Source organism: Ostrea edulis, chromosome 7 (genome assembly GCF_947568905.1).
Source record: "Ostrea edulis chromosome 7, xbOstEdul1.1, whole genome shotgun sequence".
NCBI lineage: Eukaryota > Metazoa > Mollusca > Bivalvia > Ostreida > Ostreidae > Ostrea > Ostrea edulis.
The window spans coordinates 63112415-63140102 of record NC_079170.1 but is presented as its reverse complement, the minus strand read 5'-3'; the positions used below and the strand labels follow the sequence as shown (position 1 = coordinate 63140102).

The following is a 27688-nucleotide window of genomic DNA, read 5'->3' as shown; positions in this document are numbered from 1 at the left end:
GATTTATACCAGAACAATAAATAGCATGATGGCATTAATTCAAACAATCTCCCCAAGACCCGCATGACACGGCAGATATTGTTTCTTCTTACTTTGTAAATGTAAAATCTGTTTTTATAATCACTGGACCTTAAATGCATTACTTTTATAATATAAATTGGAATTTCCTCACACATATATCTAGTTTGTCATGAGAGTTTCTGTCCTTACTATTGGTATGATTGCACCAATATTAAATCAAAGGCCTGAAGGGCCACAATGGCGTCGTGCTAAGAAAGCAAAGATTATAATGAAACTATGTACTGTCCAGTTTATCAATGCTTCATCCCTTATTGTATGTACACAGAGTAGATATAGTTTTATATAAATCTCAATGGAGAGTCTTCTACCTGTGAATATTTTGATGCCATTGACTACAGTCACACCTTGTTATTGCAAATTCAACAGGACTGAAATTAAATTTGAGATATCCAAGGATTTGCGATAACAAGGATAACACACACACAAAAAAGAAGTGGTTTGGACTGGCAACTCTATTTACATATTCCCGATAACGAAGATTAGCTGTACATGTATTAAAAACACACATACAGCTTTGAATTCAAGCAATACCAAGAATATTTATCCTTCATACAGGAATAATGCTTCTAATACATCTGTACAGTAGCTCTTTTCACAAAAGAATTCAATTACAGATATATTTTTTACAATTCCATTCATTTCTTCAGAATATTTTTCAAAGGATTATTTACAATATCTAATGTTATTAAATAATGAAGATTTTTGTGATCAACCATTGCTCTCAATTATTCACACATCTTTGCTAGCCAAGGGAGTACTCTACAATCCTTGGCACAGATGTAATTCACAAAGAACTGAAAATTTGTGCATTAAGATATTTAGTGAAAAAGTCAACTGTTGTGAGAACTCTCCTTTTAATAGTTGTAAAGGGCAGCATTGCATGTACTTGTTGATAACATAATAAAAACAAGAAATAAGTTTTAAACCAAAATTTTAATAAGAAATATGTGCAACAATGTAAACAACTATGGACCATTTGTAGTATATATCACTGTTAGCATCTCAAGAGATGAAAATCTAGTCAGATTAAAAAAAAAATTTGTTAATTCAGTAACTTTTACCTCCACAAAAACCTTTACTTAAAAGCCTTATAATAATGAATGCTTCCGCGCTTGGTTTGTTTACAATAACATTAACACGTGCCAGTGTTTATATACCGAGTTGACCAATGATTTGCAAACCTACAGATGCGTTAATACCCTACTGAGAATGCTACAGTCAAATAAACATTACCTACCCTAAAATATAATGACCATAAATGATCCGCGATACACTATTTCTCAGTTTAATTTTCGCCAACAGCACGCAATGTTTACAAACAAAACCCACGCTATCTTTCGTCTAGACACGCTATCGTTTCAGACATCACGTGACTTTGCAAATGTAGTTCGCATTGAAATTGGAATTTTTATTTGATTTGCTTTTATTTTTTGTGAAAGTTTTTATATGTTAAAGTAAATCAATGTGATAATTTTCATTTGTTTCTCATTAACAACTTTAAAATGTCGTAAATCATTAAACAGTACAGATATTCATACGCCATTACAAAAAGGGAGGGATTTGTCCGCGGAAGCATCGATAGTCTGACACCTTCGGTCGCGTAAACTTTTCAGCTGATTCAGTCGTACACGCTGACTAGATGCCGTTCGAGCAAAGCTCGACGCCATAAAAATGACAGTATGCAGATAAGCTGTACAATTTGAAATGATAAAATTTTTAATGTATATGTATTATTAAAACATATACATGTATATATTTCCAGGTGCAATTATACCAATTTACATCAGGTAACTAGTATGTTGCATACATAAATTATTTGAACTATATGAGGAGTTTTAAATATGTTGACAGATGCATTAAGAAATAAAGTTTTGTGAATACCATGTTGTTAAAAACATATTGCCATACATGTATGCATGTATTTAAAAGTTACCTGATGACTTTTGTTTACCCTGCATATTGGAATGAATTTTAGAATAGGACACTTTAATATTGGATCAAAAGAGAAGTCATTTTCTATTGGTAGTCCTGCAGGTTAAACTGTGAAAAGCAGACAAAATGTTTGAAGGTTTTAATGATTGATTTAATAATGAAGATGTTAATAATTTAAAACCCTTCATACACTTTGACAATCAATTAATTACTTTAACTGTCCGGGCGTCATCAGTTGGGAAACAGTTAAAGTAAAAAACTTTTTTAAGGATCACAATGCTCACCTGATCAAATAATGATTCATGAAACTTCCCACTGATTCTACATAAGAATTTAATGCCCTTTATCATAGGGAAAAGAAAGAAGATAACATTGATCATAAACTTCACCTGAACTATCTAGTAAACAAACACATTTAGTCATGCCACTTACCTCGACTTTTCTATCCTTCCGAAAATACTGAAAACTGTATGCAGTAAGTAATCTCCTAAATCGGGCTTTATGGAACAGTATTAATGAAGCTATTGACATTGGCCTAAGGCTTAGATGTTAAGCCCATATGCCATTGTCAGTCTACTACTAGACTGACATAATGTCAAAACTCCAAATACATTTACCATCACTCGGAATCAGGATCATCTCCATTGCCAGCTGGTTAATGACTATGTGTAATAATTGAAAATAAAAACAATAGAAACAAAAACAAGGAAGACAAATTTTGAAAGTTGAAATCAAAATTTTATTGCTTTCTGATACAATTATTCCGGAATAAGATAATACCCTGTTTAAAGATACAAATTTATGTAATTTTTTTCCCAAGAAATATAATTATTGTGGAATTAAACAATACCATTTAATATAAATGCTCAGTGAAGGGTTACAAAATGATGATTTAATTTATAAGTTTAAATTGATAATTACCATTATTCCCTATCTAAAAATCTTTATATTGCTACATATTTTGAATTGTATTAAAACAGAATCAGTTAAATTGAACAATTTTGAATAGCTTTCCTCTCCATGAACATTTGATATAGTAGGTTTTCAAAATTTAATTTTTAACATAAAAGGGTAAAATGTGTTTCACAAAAAATTCAACAAGTTTAGGCATCATCGCAGACACAAATTTTGCATCAAAAAGGACTCGTTCTACAAAGCAATTACTTTGTTTTGCATTTGTCCATACAACAAAGTCTGCCCATGATGCTCCCATAATGGCCATTTCACCTTGAACTTGCGCATAGTATTTGTGGCCATGCCTCAGTCTAGTGCCCCTCATGGTGTTCTCCAGACAAAATCCCACTTCACCAACAAGTTCATGGACCTCCTTATCTGTGATGTTGTGACCTGACATGGAGTATGGGCACTTGACCTGCAGAACTCCATGTTGATTTTCCTTGGGCATGGACAAATCTATCACCCATCCATCACTTGATGCTCCAAAGAAAGCATGTGATGGGTATAAAATAATGCCGGAAGGTCTTACCTGAATGTCTGTCACAGCACTTTGTAACATAAGATAGTCCTCAATGGCGTCCTTTTCGTGATCAATTCCCCACTGCACAGCAAGTGTTGTATACCTAAATATGATTTTAAAAGAAAACGAAATGTGCTAAATCTCCTTTAGTATTACAACAATCTACTGCGGACCCATGGATTATCAACTTTTGGACCTGTTTAAGTTGGAGCCATTAATAATTTGGTCCACTAAATGTGGGGGGGGGGGGGGGGGGTACTCCAGAGTGAAGGACCGCACCAAATATGGAGCTCATAATGCGACCTTTCCATATCTGGCACAGCCGTTGCCCTCGAGTTTTCTCCTCTATGTAGTGGCTTAGACTGTCTTCGATTGAAATGGGCATAGGTACTACAAAAAACAATTTTCATGTATTCAAGGTACATTAAACAACACTGAAAATAGATGAAAATCTTACAGATGAATGCCATATTTTAATAGGAATTTCTTTACTTACAGTTTTCTTCAGACAAGACCAGATCTTTCATTCCTTTTTCCAAAGGATCCTCGGTCGTACCAACTTCCACCTCAGGAGCTTCGTCAGGAATGTTCCACAGCTGAGCCATGCCTGAAATACAAAAATCCATAACTTATCAATTTTGCGTGCATGTTTTGTATTTTAAATGATTAAAAGTGTATGTCAATAGATATGTTTTAAATAAATGATTTGTAAAGCTTCATTTAATATTTATTGTATGGGTTTCAATATTAGTTATCAATGCCGGTTTAAGGTAGCTCCATCCTCATGTCACTTATCAATATTAATGGATAAAAGTGGAAAAACTTTATTAATTTCCACTCAATATAGTTTGATTCAATTAATAACCAAAGAAAATGTATATGTTGCCACCTTTTTAAAGATGTCAGACATACGAAAACAGAAGTATATATCAACATTAGAAAACACACATTTTCGTTAAACAGAATAATAAAAATAGATAAAAACTTGTTGAAATGACAAAATTTAAATATCAACAGTTTTAAAAGAACTGCTAATTCATAAATATGTATAGATTAATCATGGATATTAGGCAAACCAATGTAAAATAGACATCCAGTTGAGGAAATTCCAGCACACGAGTTATTGCCCTTGACAACATTTTTAAAATCATAAATAATTCATTATCTATGGAAAATATAAACTTTTTCAGTATTAAGAGTATACCAGATTTTTTATTATATGCAGTGAATAATATTCCCCAAAAAGATATATTTCTATCATGCGCAAAGTTTAATTTATTAAGATTTTTGCAAAAACCTATGACGTCACATGAGGATCGATCAACCTTAAATGCAAAGTAATGGTTACCAGTTTTAGGAAACAACTCTTTGAGCAGCTTTAACTGCTGCATTGAGCTGGCCAGGTCAAAAGACCTTTGATCAGGATGACGTGGATCAAACTGGATTTGTTTCCTCTCCCTGAACTCCACCCCCCTTCTTCACTCACTTTGGGTCTCCCAAAATTCCACTCCTTAAAGGGTTTTGGTTCCATTTTCATTGGTCGAGGTACACTCCACTGGCATGATTTTGATGTTGAGCTGTTGGAACTCAAAATCTGACTGAGGTGATGATGGAGGTACATATGTGACTGCAGGACTGTGCTAGACTTAAGTTGAATCAAAGGAGTTTTAAAATTTGAATGTATATAATACAAGTATATACTGTAAAGTTGTAATAAAAATATATTAAATAGGTTTCCCAGTCTAAATTTAAACTTTTCTCTTACCCAATAGGACATTCACAGTATGCATAGCATACTTTTCCCCTCTCCAGCAAACAAATGTACACATTGTATCTGGTTTTCTTCATTGAAGCCAAACAGAAAGCTTTGATGTACTCCAAGGAGTCATCTATCTGAAAATTTTCATGATTAATACTAAAAATTGTTCATATGTGTATGTGATTTGTTCATAATGTTTTTTAATTAATTTCCTCATTCGCATCACTGTCTGATATTTTCTAGCCCATAAGACATGCCAGGTATGCATCTGTATGGGGGTATATTCATATATATAAGTATTGTATATTACTAGTATTTTGTTTATTAAACATGTTCTTTAATAAATAATCACTACCAATATTAAACTAAGAGTCAAATGTTATCACAGAAGAATAGTGCTCGGCATACAACAAAACATCCAGGATCTAATTAATGATTATGTAAATATATGGGGAGTCAATAAATAGATAAACAAAACAAACAAACATAAATAAAAAAAATAAATAATGATAAATAGCATTTCTCAAATAATTGTTTTGGTTGTAAATTATATAATTCAGTCTATTCTAAAAAAAAAATTTTTTACTATGTGCACTGAAATTTTGATATATATATATATATATATATATATATATATATATATATATATATATATTAAAAGAAATAGAATAAACAGTACACAAAGTTAAAAATTTAACGCAAGCGCTTTCATTTTATAATCCTCAGGCGTTACATTTTAAAATAGTTTTGAAATGGTTTGACGCCTGAGGATTATAAAATGAAAGCGCTTGCGTTAAATTTTTAACTTTGTGTACTGTTTATTCTATTTCTTTTAATATTTTATACCGGACACTGTGATTTTTTTTAAAAACACAATTTGGATATATATATATATATATATATATATATATATATATATATATATATATATATATATGTTAAATAATCATGATAGTTAGAAAAATATGAGTTTGGACAGCCTTATGAAATTGATACCTGGGCTGTCATAACTTGAGACAAATCACCAGCTTCAAAGTGCTTAAAGGCCTTGTCTAGTCCTTTATGGTTGTCTATCCGTTCCCCTTCTTCCTTCAGTCTCAAAATCATATGTCGATAAATTTCTTTAAATGGTAGTCTGGGCGACATCTGATGATAATGTGGAATATGAAGCTAAATGAAGAAGGGGGGGGGGGTCATGTCCTGGGATGACACCTTCATATGCTGACACGCTGAATTTTATCGCTGTTTCAGTCATAGGAACGTTGGTAATTTTTCGCTTTAAGGCGTTTGAAATCTCCCGGTGTGCCATCTTCGCTGCCAACAACGTAAACACGGAAATCCCCGTATATGCACATAGAGCAGCAAGTTCAATGCTCATTTTTTATTATATTTCGTAAAATGTATGGTTCAATTGTAAGAAAATCGCAAAATCAAACCCCAAATATAAATATAAAAGAGAAAACACAAAGACTTTCATATAAAAACAATTTATATTCCTCGCTTGAAATATGTACTTTGTACGAAAAAATGTAGGCGTTGCGCATAAACAGCTTTGCCCTGCGGAAGTAGTTATGCGCATGTGCGAAGGTTGTCGTGAAACAGTCTATGCATCAACGCAACGTTATTTGTGGAAAATATTGACCGCGTCACAAAACAAAACAAAACTACGTACACAAAACATAATTTCATGGTATGTCTGTGATTTTGATAATTTGGATTACATTTATCATCTTATAAATGTGGATTTAAAATGCAGAAGGGGGTATATAATACATTTATCATTACTACAGTAACTTGATCCGAAGAGTCGGATCAAGTTACTGTAGTAATAATATATATGTATCGATCCGGAATATTGTACGGTTTATGACATACCGTTTGACGAAGTAATAGAAATGATTGCAGCATTGCCATTAGGTGAAAACTCACTTTTTGCAAAAATAGATGTCAAATCAGCATTTCGTTTATTACCGTATAATCCCTCTGATCGTGAGTTATTAGGTTTTAAATTTAATTATAAGTGTTATTATGATATGTGCTTACCTATGGGCTCTTCTGCAAGTTGTTCCCATTGGAGAATTTTGATCTGATGCGAGGGTCAGTAGTGCGAAAAGGCTGTTGGAAAATCGTACATGTATTTACCGAAAGGAATTTGTGTTTATTTAATTTTAAACATAATTGACAATGCTCACCATTAGTTCGCAATATTTCGCATGAGTATTCCTTGTGAAAAGACCTTTCCGTGGGTCAAAAAATTGTAGACTTTTAACCTTGGAGTTTGACCTACCTTTTAGCTCACCTGAGCCGAAGGCTCAAGTGAGCTTTTCTGACCACATTTTGTCCGTCTGTAAACTTTTTATATTTTCGACTTCTCCAGAATCACTGGGCCAATTTCAACCAAACTTGGCCAAAAGCATCCTTGGGTGAAGGGCTTTTAAATTTTTTTTCAAATGAAGGGGCATGTCCCTTTCAAAGGGGAGATAATCACAAAATGCAAAAATAGGGTGGGGTCATTTTAAAATCTTCTCAAGAACCACTGAGCCAGAAAAGCTGAAATGTTCATGAAAGCTTCTTGACATAGTGCAGATTCAAGTTTGTTAAAATAATGGCCCCCGGGGGGTGGATGGGGGATCAAAATTTTACATACTAATATATAGGAAAAATCTTTTAAAATCTTCTTCTCAAGAACCACTGAACCAGAAAAGCTGATATTTATATGAAAGCTTTTTGACATAGTGCAGATTCAAGTTTTTTCAAATCATGGCCCCCGGGGTTAGGATGGGGCCACAATAGTGGATGGAAGTTTTACATACAAATACATAGGGTAAATCTGCTTCTCGGGAACCATTGGTCCATAGAAATTGACATTTACGTGAAAGCTTTCTGACATAGTGCTGATTGAAGTTTGTTCAAATCATGTTCATTGGGTTAGGTTGGGGCCACAATAGGGGATCAAAGTTTTACAGAGAAATATATAGGAAAAATCTTCCCAAGAACCAACGAGCTAGAAGAGCTAAGATTTACATGAAAGCTTCCTGACATAGTGCTGATTCAAAGTTTGTTCGAAGTATACATCATGGCCACAGGGGCTAAGCCCGTTTTTGGCCCGAACTCTGTGATACCATAAATATAGAAAGGGGTCTAATTCTGACACAGATAAAAAACTAACCACTACCTTCAAATGCCTAAAAAATCTTAAACTAGGTATGATATGCGTAATTTGTCGTTTTCCTTGCATAGATTAATGCTTTAACTACTTTCATGCCAAATTTCAAGCCACAGGTTTTTAAAATAACAAAGATATACGTCATCGTTCTCTCGATTTCACTGGTTTATTTTTACTAGGACATTTACCGGTCCAGGTCACGGAGTCGTTTCTCGCTTATGACAGCAGCGAAGTTCAGACTAGTGTGGAAGATTTCGGAGCTGTCAATTAAAATTTCACATCAATTATACGCTACTTACTTCCTCATACTTTACTAATGTTCTTTGTGTAGACGTTACACGACTTATTTTCCCTCAGCAGCATCAAATGTTGACAAGATCTGCCATTTTAATGAAAACACTAAATACCCGAAATGTCTAAAAATTTAAAGAAGGGGAAAATGGGTAATAATAATCTAAATGAAATAGAATAAACAAAAACAAAAAATTAAAAAAGCCAAAAAATAATGTTCAATTTCCTTCTCTAAGTGCAATGTCACAAGAATAGTGTTTTGGTCAGTTTTAAGGTATTTGAGATTTTAAGTCTATCAGGTATTTAGTGCGTTCAGATACGGGCCAGAGTGACTCTGGCTAGCGATGTGACCCATGGGCCTCTTGTTAAAAATTTGACATTGGTCATAACTTCTAAATAGTTAATATAAGAGCTTTCGTACTACACATGAACATTTCTTATGACAAAATCTTTCTACTGGTACAAAGATATTTGTCCTTGTGACCTTGGCCATCTTTGGATTTGGCCATTATCGGGGGCATTTGTGTTTCACAAACACATCTTGTTTCTGTGTCTATTTCTATACCAAGAAAACCAATGAACGTTTAGGACCAACAGGTTTTTCCTCTGTTAGCGGAATTCCAAATGTACGACAAGTATCCAGAAAGTTTGACATTAATAATTTACAGTCTTCGAATTCTATAGCAGAAAATAAAATCATCTTAAGTAATGGCTTATTGTTTTTAGGCCTGTTTTTGTTATAGCTACCCACTGTAAAAAATGGGCAAAATGGCAAATTTTTCACAATGGGAACAACTTGCAGAACCGCCCCTAAGTAAGCACATATCATAATAAAACGTGTTATTAAATTAATACCTAATAACTCGTGATCAGAGGGATATACTTGTAATAAACGAAATGCAAATTTGACATCCATTTTTGCAAGAAGGGAGTGTATACCCAATGCTGCAATCAGTTCTAATACTTCATCAAACGATGTGTAATAAACCGTACAATATTGCAGATCGATAAAGTTTACACTATTTCCTTCCGGAAATGGTGTATTAAACGCCAAATCCCATCTTTTTTGTCCTCAATACCTATAAGTGATATTCTGAAATTTTGAAGGGGAACTTGATCAAAAGGACCTGCAACCTGACCTAAAGCGATTGCCTTGTCTCTTTTTTGCTTAACTTCATCTGGATGTTGCTGAGTTGATATTAAATTGGTACATGTTGATGCAAAACGAGAGCCTAAATATTTTATCTTAAAGCCACAAGTAATACCTTCCCTTAATTCATTAGTGTCTGGAGTTTTATGATAAATAGAAAGGTAAGACTCCATATTATGTACATTAATTGGTGTTGTTCCAGGGTTTCTGATAGTTTGCTGACTGGTTTTTTCCATGAGCGACGAAAAAGGCTAGGAGAGGACTTGTACTGGTTAGACACAAGAGATATGTTTCAATTTTTATTTGTTACTTGACGGTTTGTAGCAGGGTGCTTACCAGAACACTTTAAACAAATATGACTATATTGACTGTAAGGACGAACATAACAACCTTTGTTGTTGAAATCAAAACATCCTGGAATGTTTGCTTTCTAGGTACACTTAAAGAATTTACATACAGAAGCCACAACTCTTGGTCGATTTTGTTCTAGGGAATACAAGGATTTCTTGCTTTCTCGAGACGAAATTGTCTGTTATATTCTCTTCGACCTAATCCTGTTGATCGACTAGAAGCGGCTTTTACATTTGTCATGTATTTAAACATTTGCTGGGATTTATCAGAATGAGCAACTAAGTATATGCTCATGAAAATTAAAACAAAATGCATTTATTACCATATTTGAATGTCGAATTCATGTAATTTGTTTTAACTGATAACTGACCAACACTTAAGATAATTTTGTTTTCTTGATCGTTGACTAGATGCCTATCTAGTAAACTGTACAATTCAATAAATTCACCATTAAAGATTTTCTATTTTGTAGCTTGAGGTACGTGCGCACCTGATTCATCGTCCACGCTTAAAATTGCATTTTTCATTTCAAAACATGGATCTAAATTGTTTGATTTCAAGCTTATAGGAACTATACAAGTACCTTCATTTGGAACAGGATGTTTAAGATTGATTAAAACATGTATCCGTTGTTCTTTATCGGGACTTGCGCTGCTTGAAGGTCCAAATTTTTCTGATGTTTATGGTTCGTTTCTTGGGAATGAAAGGTCGCTGTCTCTTCTCTGTGTAATAATGGTCTGAATCGCTTGCTTTAATTCGGGTAAAATTAACTCAAGATACTGATGAGGCCACTTCCTCGATGCTTACACCTGACTCGTGTTCAATAATGCGAGCGCTCGCTGTAGTGCCCGCGAGCAAGGATGGTAACGTATAATTAAACGCAGTTTGAGTGTTCGTTTTTGTATAATATGGCGGACAGATCTCGTTAATCCATTCATGCGCGTCACTAATTAGATGACGAGGCATTTGGCTATTGACACGATAGAAGCATTGCTCTACCTTTTCGTGCTTAACCCCACGTGGGTGTGTCGGGGGAAATCAGTGGTAGTGAATCCCTTTGATAACCAGCTAGCGGACAACTGTTTTTACACCGAGCTACTAACGCTACAGTGCGGACACGCCGAAGGGGTGACCATACACCGGTCGGTTCCCGACGCCCTCTACCTTTTCGTGCTTAACCCCACGTGGGTGTGTCGGGGGAAATCAGTGGTAGTGAATCCCTTTGATAACCAGCTAGCGGACAACTGTTTTTACACCGAGCTACTAACGCTACAGTGCGGACACGCCGAAGGGGTGACCATACACCGGTCGGTTCCCGACGCCGCCGCACTTAGTTCCCCTTCGGACGTGCCCTGAGATTTCTTGCACCCCACTGTGGCCGGGCGACCCGCAAGGTTAGGGTCTGAGCAGCGTCATCAGGGTGGTGTAGTTTATTAGCCGACCGGGTCGGTCCCCTGTTAGTGTGTCTCTGAACCCAGCATATAGCTTGGGCCACCCGGGGCTTAGCTGCGTAGCCCCGTTGGGTGTTGGTAGTAGACCCCAAGACTTTTGTATGTCCGAGCACCCAGGATCCACAGTACCGCAAAGCCCCCACAAGCGCCAGGCACTGGTCCAAAGCGACTTACAGTGGGTGACCTATTTAAGCCCGTTTCACCCTGTTACCACTGAGCCATCGCAGCGCACTGCAACAGTTTTCTGCCCATTAGGGTAGAGGGAATGCTTCCCCGAGGAAGGAAGGCTTATACATTCTTTCTGTGTTTTCAGTGGTAACGCTCAGTGTCTCGCTATTTTGCGTTACCCGACTCTCACCACTAGGAGGTCGCAAGACAGTGGGCTGGCCTACTGGTTGCTTGGAAGTCCAGTAGGTAACAGGCAGCATTGAGTTGTCTTACCGCCCGACAGTTTGGTTCGACCTCTGGGATGGCCGTCGAGCAGACGACGGGCACATCCCCTGCTTGCCTGACGTCGATTCACGCCTGTGCCAGGCGCAACCGGTACCCCAGAGAAAGACGTCCATGTGGGAACCGAGACGTGATAGTCTCGCTGTAATGGCCATTTGGTGACCAACTTACCATCTTTCTGAGCCCACAGCCGCTCCCGAAACTACCCGGGCCGGGTAGACATTCCTATCTACTACTTCAGACGGACTTTTGTGTCAGTCTGACCCGACCACCCCCGCCGGTTCAAGCGCTAGAGAGTCATAGTTACTCCCGCCGTTTACCCGCGCTTGATTGAATTTCTTCACTTTGACATTCAGAGCACTGGGCAGAAATCACATTGCGTCAACACCAGGTGACGGCCATCGCAATGCTTTGTTTTAATTAGACAGTCGGATTACAACTTTAAACCTGAAACACTGTTAATTTCATTATTTTTCAATATAATACTGATTTTTCCCAGATTAAACTCTTTCCGGAATGTGTTAGCGTCTAAGGCTTTTACAATTAGTTTTGTTTACAGCCAGCAGGGAAGGACAGGTTAAAAATGGAGGTGTGCATCAAAAGATGTGACGAATTTGATCTCTCTTTGTCTCTGTTTCACTTCTTATCAATGCAGATTTATATATAAGTGGTCCATCCATCACATCTTGTTATCGTCTGCTTCTCATGATGACATCGTACATAGACGCGTTATATGAATCGTAACACTTCACATGTTATGAGATTGATCAGAACAAGGAAGTGTTGATGAGTGAGTTAACGTTTACATTTCTTCACAATATGTATACTACAACCATTGTGTTGATTTATATGAAAGGTGATTATAACGAACAGTGATCAATCTCAAAATTCCTACAATCAATACAAAATAGATAGTTGGGCAAACACGGACCCCTGGACACACCAGATGTGGGATTAGGTGCCTAAGAGAAGTGAGCATCCCCTGTCGACCGGTCACACCCGCCGTGAGCCCTATATCCTGATCAGGTAAACGGAGTTATCCGCAGTCAAAATAAGTGTGCCAAGAACGGCTTAACAATCGGTATGAAACACGTCAGACAGCATTTGATCCAATGATAGGTTGTATTGACGAAAGGTTGTATTGACGAACTAGATCATTATAACGACCATAGAATTTATGAAATGCTGACTTCGATCGAGACTGTTGAATCCCCTGTATCATCAACTTGTTTGCCAGTAGCTTACCTCGATTTTAAAACTGACTATACGCAGAACAAGCTTTTGTATATCGAATCAATTGAGATATATAAACACCATATACAGGTGATAATGGAATATTGCTACATAAATATGGGAAGTTGACGACGGGGAAGCGGAAATTATCCCGTTTGTCATACAGTTGAGATGTAAGTTTGCCATTAATGTCTACTTTCAATAAAATATGTAAGTATGCAGCAGAAGTGCACGACTCTGTGGTGTTCGTTATTTCGAGCTCATGACAACAAGAAGTGCATAAGATCAATTAGTCTACGAGTTAAAAAAAACATACGTGATTCTAACCTAGCTACCTTTGGACATCGTAAAACGCTCATCACCTTCTGAAATACCACCATGGAAACTACTAAAACCAAAAGTAGACACATCACTTTCTGAATTCAAAAAATCTAACAAATTCCGCCATTTTCAAGCAAACATTATCCGAAATAAAACAATCCAAACATACCACAACTGATATCTATACAGATGGTTCAAAAGACCAAAATAAAGTCGCTGCTGCTGCAGTAACCACAAACGACGTTTTCTCTGCACGACCTCCAAATGAAGCAACAATTTATACCGCCGAAGCAAAGGCTATTCAGCTTGCGTTTGACTACATAAAAACTTCTAATGACAAACATTTTACTATATTCTCAAACTCCTTATCATGTCTTCAGTCAATAAACAACATGAATATTGATCATCCTTATATTTTAGATATTTTACACCGGTACTATCATTTAACTAAACAAGGTAAAATAGTTGATGGATCCCAAGTCACATTGGTATCCATGGCAATACCAAAGCGACAAAAAATGCACTTCAAGGTGATAATGTACACTTCAAAATTCCTTACACTGCTTTTAAATATTTCATAAAACTATATGTAAATTCTGTTTGGCAAATCTATTGGGATTATTATGACACAAATAAACTTCATTATATTCAAAAGAAAGTAAAGAAATCGTGTAACATTGTAATGAAACGCCAAGACGAAGTGATTATTTTACGAATACGTATCGGACTAGCTGCAATAATGTAGCCCTCTCTGATTTTTTATTTTTATTTTTAGGGAGAGGGCTACAACTCCTTAGGATCTCCGTAATGGTGCAAATGCGGGAGTGATTCACTCCCGCAACATTTGCGCTCATTCTAAACATTTCCTGACTTTCTTTACGTAAATAAAATGATATTCTATGTTTCTTAGTCAATATATAAATTTACAACCTGCAACTTAAGATTTGTGAGGCTCTATTCTACCGTTTTCAACAATTTCGATAAATTCCAATTTCTCGATTCATATTTGTGCGCCATGTTTGATGTACTGAAGTATAAACTTCCGATTGTCAAGTCATTTGCATATGCCATATAAGGTAGTATTTACATCAATGGACAAGTATGGAGGCGAAAGCTATTTCGTCGGTATTGAAAAGGTTTGAATTTAATATCAAGTTAAAAACCGAACAGCAGAGTGTAAATTCTTTCTGCAACAATATGATTGTCCTTTCTTTGTCGAAGTGGCTCGAGTAACTACATTTTCGCGCTGATTGTCAATGTTTAGGTTTTTCATTAGATCCACCTACGAGATCTCGCGATAACAAGCATGGCGGAGCAGACGAAGAATTTTGCATGCTGTACATTGTATTTAATGAAAAACACCTTTATTAGACATGCCCGAGCACAAAGTTGGTACTCCTTTTGGTGTAAACAACATTTGGGACTAATACACAGAGTTTATTATCGGTTATTCATAACATTATTTTGCACCATTACGGAGATCCTATGGAATTGTAGCCCTATCCCGAAAACGTCAGAATTAAAAGAAATTGGATAGGGCTACATTATTGCAGCTAGTATCGGACATTCAAAATTGACACATTCGTACCTACTAATCAGAGAACCTCAGCCTGAATGCATATCTTGCGACTGTCCATTAACTATACATCACATTCTTTTAGAATGTAGTGATTTTACGCCCATATGAAATAGACTATTTAAAATATCGACTATCATTATATTATACAATATTTACAATGATGCGACTTTTACAGAAAAATTTGAAAATTTTCATAATACAACTGTTTATATACACGAATTGTTTGTTTTTAACCGGTTTATATATTTTTAACTTTTATGTCCGTCGGATGGGATGTTAAAGGGTGTCCCGTGTCAAGGATCACAACCCCCTTGGCACGCAAAAGATCGTTTCCCTGATGTTCGAAAAAGAGTAGGCTCACTGGGGGCCGTCAGGGGAACTCAAACACTCACAACCAAACATCATTCAATTAGTTAAACGCCGTAAAATGGCTGAAATATTGCCAAAACGGCGGAAAACCTCAATCAATCAATCAATATTTCGAGCTCACCATGAATAAATTCTGCTTCATTTGAATATAGAAACAGGTCAGTTTACAAAGGAGCACAATTCGAGTCCATGGGAATTCCAACATCTACTATAGAAATATTGGACTTAAGAGAAATTCAAAAAGTTTTTGGTCAGACATTGCATTTTTTAAAAAAACTATTTTCATCCGTCTGTCCTCTGGCCATGAAATTCAAAGAAGGTGTTGCACGTCTCATGTTAAGGTCTATGGATTGTCGTGCTACGTCATCAGTTTCGCGTGCTTTTTGTTGTCCGTCGTCTGTCTATAAACTTTACACATTTTTACTTCTTCTCCAGAACCACTGGGCCACTTTCAACCAAACTTGGCGGAAGCATCCTTGGGCGAAGGGCTATCAAATTTGTTCAAATGAAGGGCCATGCCCTCTTCAAAGGGGGGGGGGGGAAATCACAAAAATAGAGTGGGGTCATTAAAAAATCTTCTCAAGAACCACTGGACCAGAAGAGCTGAAATTTACATGAAATATCTCTGACAGTGCATATTCATGTTTGTTCAAATCATGACCACCCCCTCCCCCCAGGGGTAGGACGGGGCCACAATAGGGAATCAAAGGTTTACATACAAATATATACAGAAAATCTTCTGAACCACTGGGCTAGGAAAGTACAAATTTAAACAAGAGGCACTGTGAACAATGCTCACTAAGAATACCCCCCGCTTACCCCAATCTCCCAAAGTGTGTGTTGTTCATAGGTATAAATTACCTCTTTCCTCCTGAGTGTAAAAAGATGGTATGCCTTTCTAGAAGAAAATGGAAGATACAGTTCGTATCCATGGTATATACCTATAATTTTGACCTTGAGATCAGGGGTCAAGGTCATAAAGAGGTCATGAATGTACATGACATCTAGTATAATGGTGATACACCCATTTCTTATGCTATGACTATGTCAAAACCCTTTTATAAATTTTGACCTTGAAGTCAAAGTTCAAGGTCATATAGAGGTCATGAAGGTACCCGACATATCGCCTCATGGTGATACACTCATGTGTCAAATATGGTATCCCTATGTCAAAGAACAAAGAAGTCATGGCCCTGACATAAATCAATTGTAAAATTCTTTAATTTTGACCTTGAGGTCAAGGTCATATAGAGGTCATGAAGGAACTCGACACATCGTCTCATTGTGATCCACCTGTGTGCCAAATATGGTATGTCTAAGTCAAAGAACAAAGAAGTTATGACCCGGACACGAATCTGCTCAGACAGACGGACGGACAGACAGTGATTCCTATATACCCCCAGAACTTCGTTTGGGGGGGGGGGGTATAATGAAAGCTTCTTGACATAGTGCAGATTCAAATTTGTTAAATCGTGGTCCAGGGGAGCGATGTGGCCCATGGGCCTCTTGAATTAACATGTAAGTGATTGTAGTTTTTTCTTAAGAATTTGTTAACCATGAAGTACAGCATAGTTCTGTAAATTTATTTGATTTTCAAAATATGATAATGCTAGCCTATATTGAAGAATTTTTGTGTGTAGGTGATCATTCCGATTGTGAAACTTGGTATAGACGCAAAGAGGAAGGATATATAAACACCAGGCCCTGCCTTATGGCAAACCGACTTAAGAGTAGTCCTTCGTCCCTGATGGATAAGTTCACTTGTAAGGCAACTGAATTGGCCAATATGGGGTCAACACAACTCAATGAAAGCTTCAATAGCATGGCATTGTCGAAAGCACCTAAGAGATTGTAAGTTTATGTGAATGCTGCTGCTTGAATATACCGCATTGTTCTGTTCACAAACTTTTTACATAGGTTATGACATCACTAATTATCGATAGTTACCAATTGTCAGGGTGGACTATTCATTGTCCTCATAATTATTGAATAGGTGTAAGATATCTATAAACTATTAACATAAAATGTACAAGAGTCATTCAGTGCAATTTAAAACGCACTTGTGATATAGGTTTTATGGGGGTTCAGAAAGCCTTGTTTCAGGGCTCTCAACCACAGTTTGCCAAAACAAAAAAAATGATGGTTTTGAGTACATATCTGAGGTAGAATGTGTTTCGAAGTTTTATGATTTGAATTATTTTATGTTAGATATTGTATGATATTTTTGCATATTTGTTCAATTTATGATTTTATTTAAGAAATGAATCATATATTTACCTGTGTTACTATTAATGATCAAAACATATTGGGACAGCTTAGGCTTTATAAACCGCAAAACAGTTTATAAAAATGTGCACACTGCCCCAAGTGGTTATATCACATAACATGGGTACAAATAAGATTCATTTCTTTAACAGAATTACCACACTCCTCCGTAATTTTTCTCAATATATATCTTTAGTTGATTTTTACCTGATTTTGAACATAACATCAAACGAAATTTAATTATTAGTTATTGAACTTTTACTTTACCTGTTATTCTTTGGTATGATTTGACTTTAACAAAACAAACTATTACACTATTTGTAAAATGGTCCTTTCATGAAATTAATGTTGCATTACAGTCCATAATTTTTATTGATAATTATTATTTTCATCAAATGCTTCATATACTAAAAATTTAAATAGCTATTATATTCTTTTGTATGTTTTCTTACAATTTCGAGTTAGAATACATATATATTTTACACTTTTTTGTAGCTTAATAAGAGTTGCTCACTTTCACCTGGAACATATACCATCTAACATCTACAACGTAAAAGCAAGACACTGAAAACAAAGCGACCTCAAACTGCACAACCAAAAGTGAAACGAAGGAGACTGGAACTTAAAACTGAAAGGCAATTGAAGAATGCATCCCAAGCTGTTGTTGAAGGTACATGTACAGTGTATATAAAGCGTATTTAATATTCCCAAAGTAGAATTGTTGTTTGAATGGAGTTCCAAATGCTCCTATACATATTTGGCTTCAAGTTTAAAATATTGCCCTTATTCAAAGGAGCATACATATCAGTCTCACATTGGCTTAGGGCCTGAAGGAAACACAGATATAGAAGACAGTCAGCTGGAGACCCCTGTAGAAATACTGCTAACACGTCCACTAGTGTTTTTTGATTTGGAAACGGGAGGATTAGGTTTGATAATGTTTTAATTTCTGCATAATTTACATTTATAAGTAAAGCTATGTTTAAAAACATTCTTGTAATTCTGACATTGAATATGCCAATGGCACAAGTTTAACACATTTTGTTAGAGAAAATTCCCGCTTCGGTGCAACACCATCTTTTGATTTAATTGTTGATTGCTAGATTATTAGTTACACAGTTAGTTAGTGACCTGAAGCCTCGCCCGATACGGGTTTTCTTTTCACACCGTGTATTTTTCCGTATCAGGTCACTAACTAACTGTGTAACGAATTTATCACGTCGAAGACCTCTAACTGTATATGTGGGGGTCTATATCATACAACTTAGTCAAATGTCTTTCCTTTTGACACGGCTGCAAGTCGAACCCGACGATAAGTAAAATTACTCGCCCAATACGGATTTTACTCGCATGATACGGTTTTTTTCACGGCGTCATGTGACCAAGATCTGACCAATTGGATTTCAACAATTTTGTCTGAGGCGTGATAATATTGCATTCAAGGATAGATGTACATTTATGCTATAGCCTAGTAAATGACTTGTTATTAAAGTTTATGCTTTTAAATTTTTTATTTTTCTAATACAAGTTGCCACACCCCTGACCTAATTATGAAAAACTTTATTAACTCTCCAAACGAAGTTTCAAGACTTATTGTTATTACTCGGTTCTAATTCCTTTCTCAAACCTAAATCTGTCCGACACCGTTCTTCGGAACTGTCGCGGTAGCCTAGAGTTAGAGCGTTCGCCCCGCATGTGGAAGGCCGGGATTTGAATCCCGGCCGCGACAGACCTAAGTCAGTAAAAGAGGTAGTGACAGTTCCATTGCCAAACGCTCGGCATAGGATGTGAATGTCACGGGTCCTCGGAGATGACCTTTAAAACTGATGCCCCTAACCCTAACCATGTAAAAGAAAACAGTGCGAGTATTATTTAGAAAGTAAATATAGTGGGTACATATATAAATGATCCCATAATAGACTTCTATAAATAGACCCACGCGCATCAGGGGAATCCCAACATGACGTATTAACTCAACTGGTCACGTGACTGTCACTTGAAATGGCAGAGTGACGCGGTTATTTGTAAACATTGATTTAAAATCAAATTATTTGGGTTAAAACAGGTGAAATAATTCATGATATGTCGTACAGCTTCATAACTACATACGTGCGATGATTTAATAGCGTTTTTACGAGATGGAGAAAAATATTGTAATTTGGATCAATCGCCGTTTTCTGATCATAAATTTGGAACTACTTCGTAATATGCGTATGAATGTAGGACATAACACGTGGTGGAGCTTTAAATGTAAACATGGAATCAAAAGTAAGAAAGGTTGTGAAAATACGATAACACTTGTAAAGTAAGAGACAAATAGCTAAGTGGTAAATATGTACTTATTAAAGTGCCAATGGGCTTGAAAAGAGCCTGATGTATCACCTGTTGCCAGGACTTTTAAAGGATAAGGAAACCGAGAATGATTGTTTATATCATGTGATTATATTGTCACTGGATTCCGAGTATTGACAATGGAATGTTCTCAGTGTTAATTTTTGTTTTTGTTGTTTTATTTTATTGTTTACAAGTTGTGTTTCATTGTCTGTTAGCCTACTGTAAAGTTGGGGTATGGGAGATAGTTCATTTCTTTGTTTGTATTTTCATGTAGTGACGAGGGTTACCTCGCTAAATTATATGCCAGGCATGGCTTTTCCCTACTGCGCATGCTCGAGAAGGGTTAGTGACATGAACTTCTGAACAGAAGGGTTACCTCGCTAAATTATATGCCAGGCATAGCTTTTTTTCTACTGCGCATGCTCGAAAACAATCCAGCTGCTTTTCTCTGTTGTAGCAAAACAAAAAACAAAACAAAAAGAAGAAAAAAATTACCACATTTACTCCCATTAGAGTGTTAGAGTGTATCTAGATTAATTCAATGAGGATACACTTTTCAGTATGCATAGCAAGATATCAATGTTATAATATAATAATACATTAATAGCCCTATTGATATTGATTGGGAATTATTGACAAGTAAATTATTTTTTTTAAATCATAAAAGTTTATTAACCCAGGGTATGCGCTAACAATATTCACTTGCGTGAGGACAATTGAATTTGCGTATTTTAATCTGACTCTCTTAAAAAGTATGAAAATACGATACGAGTTTTTGGAAGCGCAGCTACGATATATACGATATCCTACTGATATCTATTCTATTTTAAATATAACTAAAGACTTACCCATAGTTCATGGGCAGTTCTACCTTTGTCAACATTCTCTATGTGACCATATTCTTTATTCGTTCGTATCTGGATCTTTTTGCCTTTAATCCACGAACAGCAAGAAAAATCTTATCTTCCTCAAGCAATAATTCCTACGACATGATTCCTGGTACAAGTTTATTATATATAAGTAGCAGACTACGGTTATGTCAGTGGTAATTATGGCGTCACAGTCACATGGGCGTACTCTAAATGAAATCAAGCCACGCTTCTGTAGCCCTTTCCACAATTTTTTTTTACGATAAATAATCATCGCAAGAGAAAACATACGAATCGTCCCTTTCACAAAGAAACTTACGAAAATCTTAAGATTGATTTTCCTCGTAACTTTAAGAGTCTCTACCCTCTCTTAAGTGTAAAATAATTCTCATAAGTGCAAAATGATTGTCGTAAGATAGAAACAAATGACGTATCAATAAGAATGGCTGCGGGTTTTTTTATATCCTTTTTGAAAATGAAAGAGCTTTGCGTGGTGAGAGTTTTTCGCGACCGAATTAACCCTTTAGATACGTACAATGACACAGAATTGATCGCAAGGTATCAGTTTCCAAGGCAAACAATCCTAGAACAGACACATGTAGTCAGGAACTGCATTCAACACCCTACCTCCAGATCGTGTGCGATCCCTTCTTACATACAAGTAAGTTTTAAAAACCGTTCTTTAAATCGAAAGTTAGGCCTTTGCTAACTTCAATAACGAATAGTGCATACGGTTCTTGTTTATATTGTACTATCACTATTTTCGGCCCCCCAAGTTATTTAGTTCCATGTTGATGGTATTATTTAGCTACACCGACATATAAATATAAAAAAAATAATTAAGATTTAATGAGCATATGTTTCAACATTTTTACATACCTTCATTTACATACATAGAACATTGACTAATGAACCTTTTGATTAAATGGTCATTAACATTGTAGTGTATTACCATCCCTACCAAAAATGATACTTATTATCATTAACTAGAAAACTGACACGGTCAGCAAGGGCCCCGCCGAGGGTTATTAGAGGAAAGTGACATCTGTATTTGATATAGCAATGTTTGGATCTGGTATATATGTTAGAATTAATATGTAGAGATACATTGGAATGCCAATTTGTGGAAAAGGAATCATGAAGCATATTTATGAGGGACTTATGCAATTCCAATTACTTCTGTTTGACACACACTCATGACATCCACTCAAACACAACAGAGTGCAACAAAATCCCATTGTAATAGGGGATTCAAAATGGATAACTGGTACAAAATATGGTACATACTATTCGAAAAGGATTATGAATTTGACATATTGATGTCTTGGAAAAGGAAATTCTGACATCGGGGCTCTAGGCGTTTTCAAACACATTGTCATTTGATAAAAGTGTTCTACATTTTTAAAAATAGAGATTAATATGTCTTTACATACATAGGTGAGAAAGTTTCCATTATTCCTAGCCGAGACATACCATGTATGCGTAAAAAATTCATAAGCAAATATCAAAATACTCACGTAGAAAATGTGGACCTTACCGTCAACAAGCGCAGTGAAACACGCCATTTCGAGATTTTCGCCGACGAAAGCTCGGTAACAGTAATGAATAAGGTACGGTACACTCATTTTGTATCTATTTTGTGACTTTCTTTATTAAAAGGAACAGTTCTCTACTGTGTAACATGCAATTACTACATATTTCTATAACTTGAAGCATGAAGCAGTTTCACTTTGCAACCGGATATAAGAAATTTTATTTCGTATTCCCATCCCGATCGAAAGTTGTTGACTGGGAATGACGTGTTTTAATTCAATATACATGTAACATCAAGCAATTTTTATATCATATAAAAAACCCAAATATATACACATACACAATGTTGTAGAGTTATTTCTTGTAAATTTTCTATATATCAATACAATGCATATCATAATTCAAATTGAATTATCTCCATTAGACAGTGGTAAATATATACGGTCATAATAAGAAAGATGATGACATTCAAACAGACAGACAAAGTGACATGACTTCAAAATCTATAGGTATCTTCCTCTTATTGTTAAGTATTTCTGTACACAATTTGAAAACTGTTTGAGTTATTGTGTCACAAAGAAAGTGTTCATAATAACAAAGATCATGCTATACAGACAGACAGACAAAGTGAAATGACCCCAAAATCTGTAGGCTTCTTCCTCTTATGGTACATTATTTCTGTACAAAATTTGAAAACTGTACGATAAAAACTGTTTGAGTTATCGTGTCACAAAGAAAGTGTTGACGGACAGACGGACGGACAATGTGATTACTATAGGCTTCCCGCATTTCATGCGGGGGTCCTAATTATGGTAAACTGGCAAACAGCAAATTAATTTTTGGGATTAGGTACAATGTTTGGATTTTTCACACTAAACTAAAAAATTAATGTTTATTATACAATTAGATATTACTGAATTCTCTAAATGCAAGGTGAAGATAACGAACAGTGATCAATCTCATAACTCCTACAAGCAATACAAAATAGATAGTTGGGCAAACACGGACCCCTGGACACACCAGAGGTGGGGTCAGGTGCCTAGGAGGAGTAAGCATCCCCTGTTGACCGGTCACACCCGCCGTGAGCCCCATATCCTGATCAGGTAAACGGAGTTATCCGCAGTCAAAATCAGAGTGCCAAGAACGGCTTAACAATCGGTATGAAACACGTCAGACAGCATTTGACCCAATGCGAGGTTGCATTGACGAACTAGATCGTTATAACGACCATAGAATTTGCGAAATGCTGACTTCAATCGAGACGGTTGAAATCCCTGTACCATCAACTTGTTTGTCAGTAGCTTACCTCGATTTAAAAACTGACTATACCCAGAACAAGCTCTTGCATATCGATTCAGTTGAGATATATAAACACCATATGCAGGTGATAATGGAATATTGCTACATAAATGTGGGAAGTTGACGATGGAGAAGCTGAAATCATCCCGTTTGTCATACAGTTGAGTTGTTAGTTTGCCGTTAATGTCTACTTTCAATAAAATATCTAAGTATGAAGCAGAAGTGCACGACTCTGTGGTGTCCTTTATTTCGAGCTCACAGGGATATATCAAATCGACATATGAATGAAAGCTATCATTGTTAATAGACAAAACGTCATCGATATATCTAAAAGTCGAATTGAAGGTCACAGCGAGAGATTTTTTCTTCTCATGTAGAAGTTTTTGAATAAATTCTGCTTCATATGAATATAAAAACAGGTCAGCTAACAAAGGAGCACAATTCGTGTCCATGGGAATTCCAACAGACTGTTGGAAGACCTGATCACCAAAGACCACGATGATATTGTCAATGAGGAACTCTAGCATATTTTTTATTTCAACTTCAGAGTACTTGTGCGTGAATCAGAGTGGTGTTTAACAAAGTTTTTGAATGACTGATCACTAGATATTAATATTTCCGTTTTCCGTTTTTGTTGAAGAAGCAACTGTCTATGATGTCAAAAAGTCTAGTCTTTAATTTATCGTGAGGAATGGTCGTGTATAGTGTTGAAAAGTCATAAGTTTTAATGCTATTGATTTGGGGAAAATTCTGTGATTTCAAGTTTACTAAAAGTTCTTTAGAATTTTTTAGAATCCACATTTGATTAACACCACTTCTGGCATATGTAGTCGCACAGTAAGTTTGAAGTTTCTCCTTCACAGCTGTTAACATTTTCGTGAGGAGCAAAGATAGGGGCTTGGTAGAGCACTTACTGGATCCAGCAATCATAATCCCAATAACAAGAGGCCCATGGGCCACATCGCTCACCTGAGTCACCTTGGCCCATATCTGCAGACTTTCCATATATATTTGCACGTAAAATCTTAGTCCCTATTATGGCCCCAACTACCCCTGGAGGCCACCAATTTTGCAAACTTGAATCTGCACTACGTCAGAGAGCTTTCATGTAAATGTCAACTTCTTTGGCCCAATGGTTCTTGAAAAGAAGATTTTTAAAGATTTCCCCTATATTTGTATGTAGAACTTTGACCCCCACTTGTGGCCCCATCCTACCCCCGGGGGCCATGATTTGAACAAACTTGACTCTGCACTATGTCAGAAAGTTTTCTTGTAAATATCAGCTTTTCTGACTCAGTGGTTATTGAGAAGAAGATTTTAACTATATCTTTGTATGTAAAACTTTGAACCCCCCCCCCTTGTGGCCCCATCCTACCCCCTGGGGCCATGATTTGAACAAACTTGAATATGCACTATGTCAGAAAGTTTTCATATAAAAATCAGCTTGTCCGGCTGAATGGTTCTAGAGAAGAAGATTTCTAAAGATTTTTCCTATATATTTGTATGTAAAATTTTGATCCCCTATTGTGGCCCCATCCAACCCCCTGGGCCCATGATTTGAACAAACGAATCTGCATTATGTCAGGAAGCTTTCATGTAAATCTCAGCTTTTCTGGCTTAGTGGTTCTTGAGAAGAAGATTTTTAAAGATTTTCCCTATATATTTGTATGTAAAACTTTGATCCCCTATTGTGGCCCCATCCTACCCCCGGGGGCCATGATTTGAACAAACTTGAATCTGCACTATGTCAGAAAGTTTCATGTAAAAATCAGCTTTTCTGGCTCTGTGGTTCTTGAGAAGAAGATTTTTCCTATATATTTGTATGTAAAACTTTGATCCCCTATTGTGGCCCCATTCTACCCCCGGGGGCCATGATTTGAACAAACTTGAATCTGCAATATGTCAGGAGGCTTTCAGCTCTTCTGGCCCGGTGGTTCTTGAGAAGATTTTTAAATGACCCCACCCTAATATTGCATTTTTGTGATATCTCCCCCTTTGAAAGGGACATGGCCCTTCATTTGAACAAACTTGAAAGCCCTTCACCCAAGGATGCTTTTGGACAAGTTTGGTTGAAATTGGCCCTGTGGTTCTGGAGAAGAAGTCGAAAATGTGAAAAGTTTACAGACGGACGACGGACAAAATGTGATCTGAAAAGCTCACTTGAACCTTCGGTTCAGGTGAGCTAAAAAAAACCAAGGTGGTGAGGAGTCATGTCCACATGCACCTACGGTGGTATCTTGAAAATCATTAATCTTGACACTTGGTTCTTGTGATATATAGGTGCTGACAACTTTACGATTTCTGGCAAAGGGAGATTATCTATCAGAAGTGGCAGATAGTCATGGCATTTCTATAGCTTCAGCATCAAGAATTGTGCATAGAGTCTGTTCAACTTTATGTCTGAGACTAGGGAATATAAATTTCCCCACTTTAGTGCCAGAGCTCGTCCGCATTAAGGAAGGGTTTCATAGAATTGCGAATATTCCCAATGTGGTTGGAGCCATCGATGGAACCCTGATTCCCATTCAAGGGATGGCATGTGATGAAGATCCCACATTCATCTGCAGGAAGGGATTCCATGCTATCAACGTACAGGTCGTTGTGGATGCAAATCTCAGGTAAAACGTTACCACAGATACATAGGTAACAAGTAATGTCAACAAAAATTTAATGTCACAACAAAAATGAACTTTTTGGAAATTAAAAAAAAATGTAGCAAAATTATGTACATACGTGTATATTCATTTGCCTATGAATGGTACATAAATATTTAACAATTTAATTAAAAATATTTGCTCAATTCCTTTAGCTTTACAAACATAGTGGTGAGATGGCCTGGATCCACACATGACTCCTTCATCCTAAAACAAATTCATCCCTCCCAAACATTATGGAAGGAACAGATGGATGGTTGTTTGGGGATTCTGGGCACCCTTTGAAGAAGTGGCTTCTGACAACTTTTGCTCAGCCATCAAATCAGCAGGAGCAGAGGTACAACCGTGCCCACTGTTCCATTAGAAATACAGTGGAGAGAGCTTTTGGTGTACTCAAGAGACGTTTAGGTAATTTAAAAGAAATTTCAAATATTTCGTTGAAAATTGATTTAGACATTAAATTTGAATTACACCTATTTTGGTCAATTAGTTGGCTTCAAATCACTGAATTGTTACACATTTTTATGTGAAATATTTGGACAATGAAGGTATCAGGGGAGTTCCGAATCCACAAACATGTAGATGTGTAATAATGAAAAGCAAAACTATAAGAGGCAATTATTTTCTTTATAATTTGAGATGTATGCACAGGACTGGTGGGGGTTTACAATTTGGCTCGGAGAAATGTATTTAAAAAATTGAATGCTGCTTTCGGCTCCACAACAAGGCTATCCTTGACAAAATACCCCTACAAGCCACAAATGAGGCAGCTGTGGCAGTGTTTCACCGCCATGCAGCATATCAAGGAAATGGCAATGATGGTCTCACTTTGAGACAGAGGATAACACAGAGATTTTAATCTTGCAAGTTCTTAATGTTCTATTTGGATTAAATTTCTAAAAGTAAATTTCTATAAATATCATAAACCAAAATAATTGTTCTCTTTGTATACATTTTACACCCGATTCCACTATTTCCTGTGCATGTTTAGTGTATATAACTTACTCCTTTTTGGCTTTGTTTTAAAAAGTAAAACAAAATTGTGTTGAAGGAACGATAACAGCAAACTTTAATATTTTACAGATATCAATAATACCAATATGTTGAAAGTAATGTTTCCAGAA

At 36.3% G+C, this 27688-nt stretch overlaps 2 pseudogenes; one reads left to right on the top strand and one right to left on the bottom strand.

Annotated features, from left to right (window-relative positions):
- Positions 1-3064: 3064 nt before the first annotated feature.
- On the bottom strand, positions 3065-6383 carry LOC130048394 (uncharacterized; annotated as a pseudogene).
- Positions 6384-11161: 4778 nt separating this feature from the next.
- LOC125653777 (putative nuclease HARBI1) lies at positions 11162-27423 on the top strand (annotated as a pseudogene).
- The last annotated feature ends 265 nt before the right edge of the window (positions 27424-27688 follow it).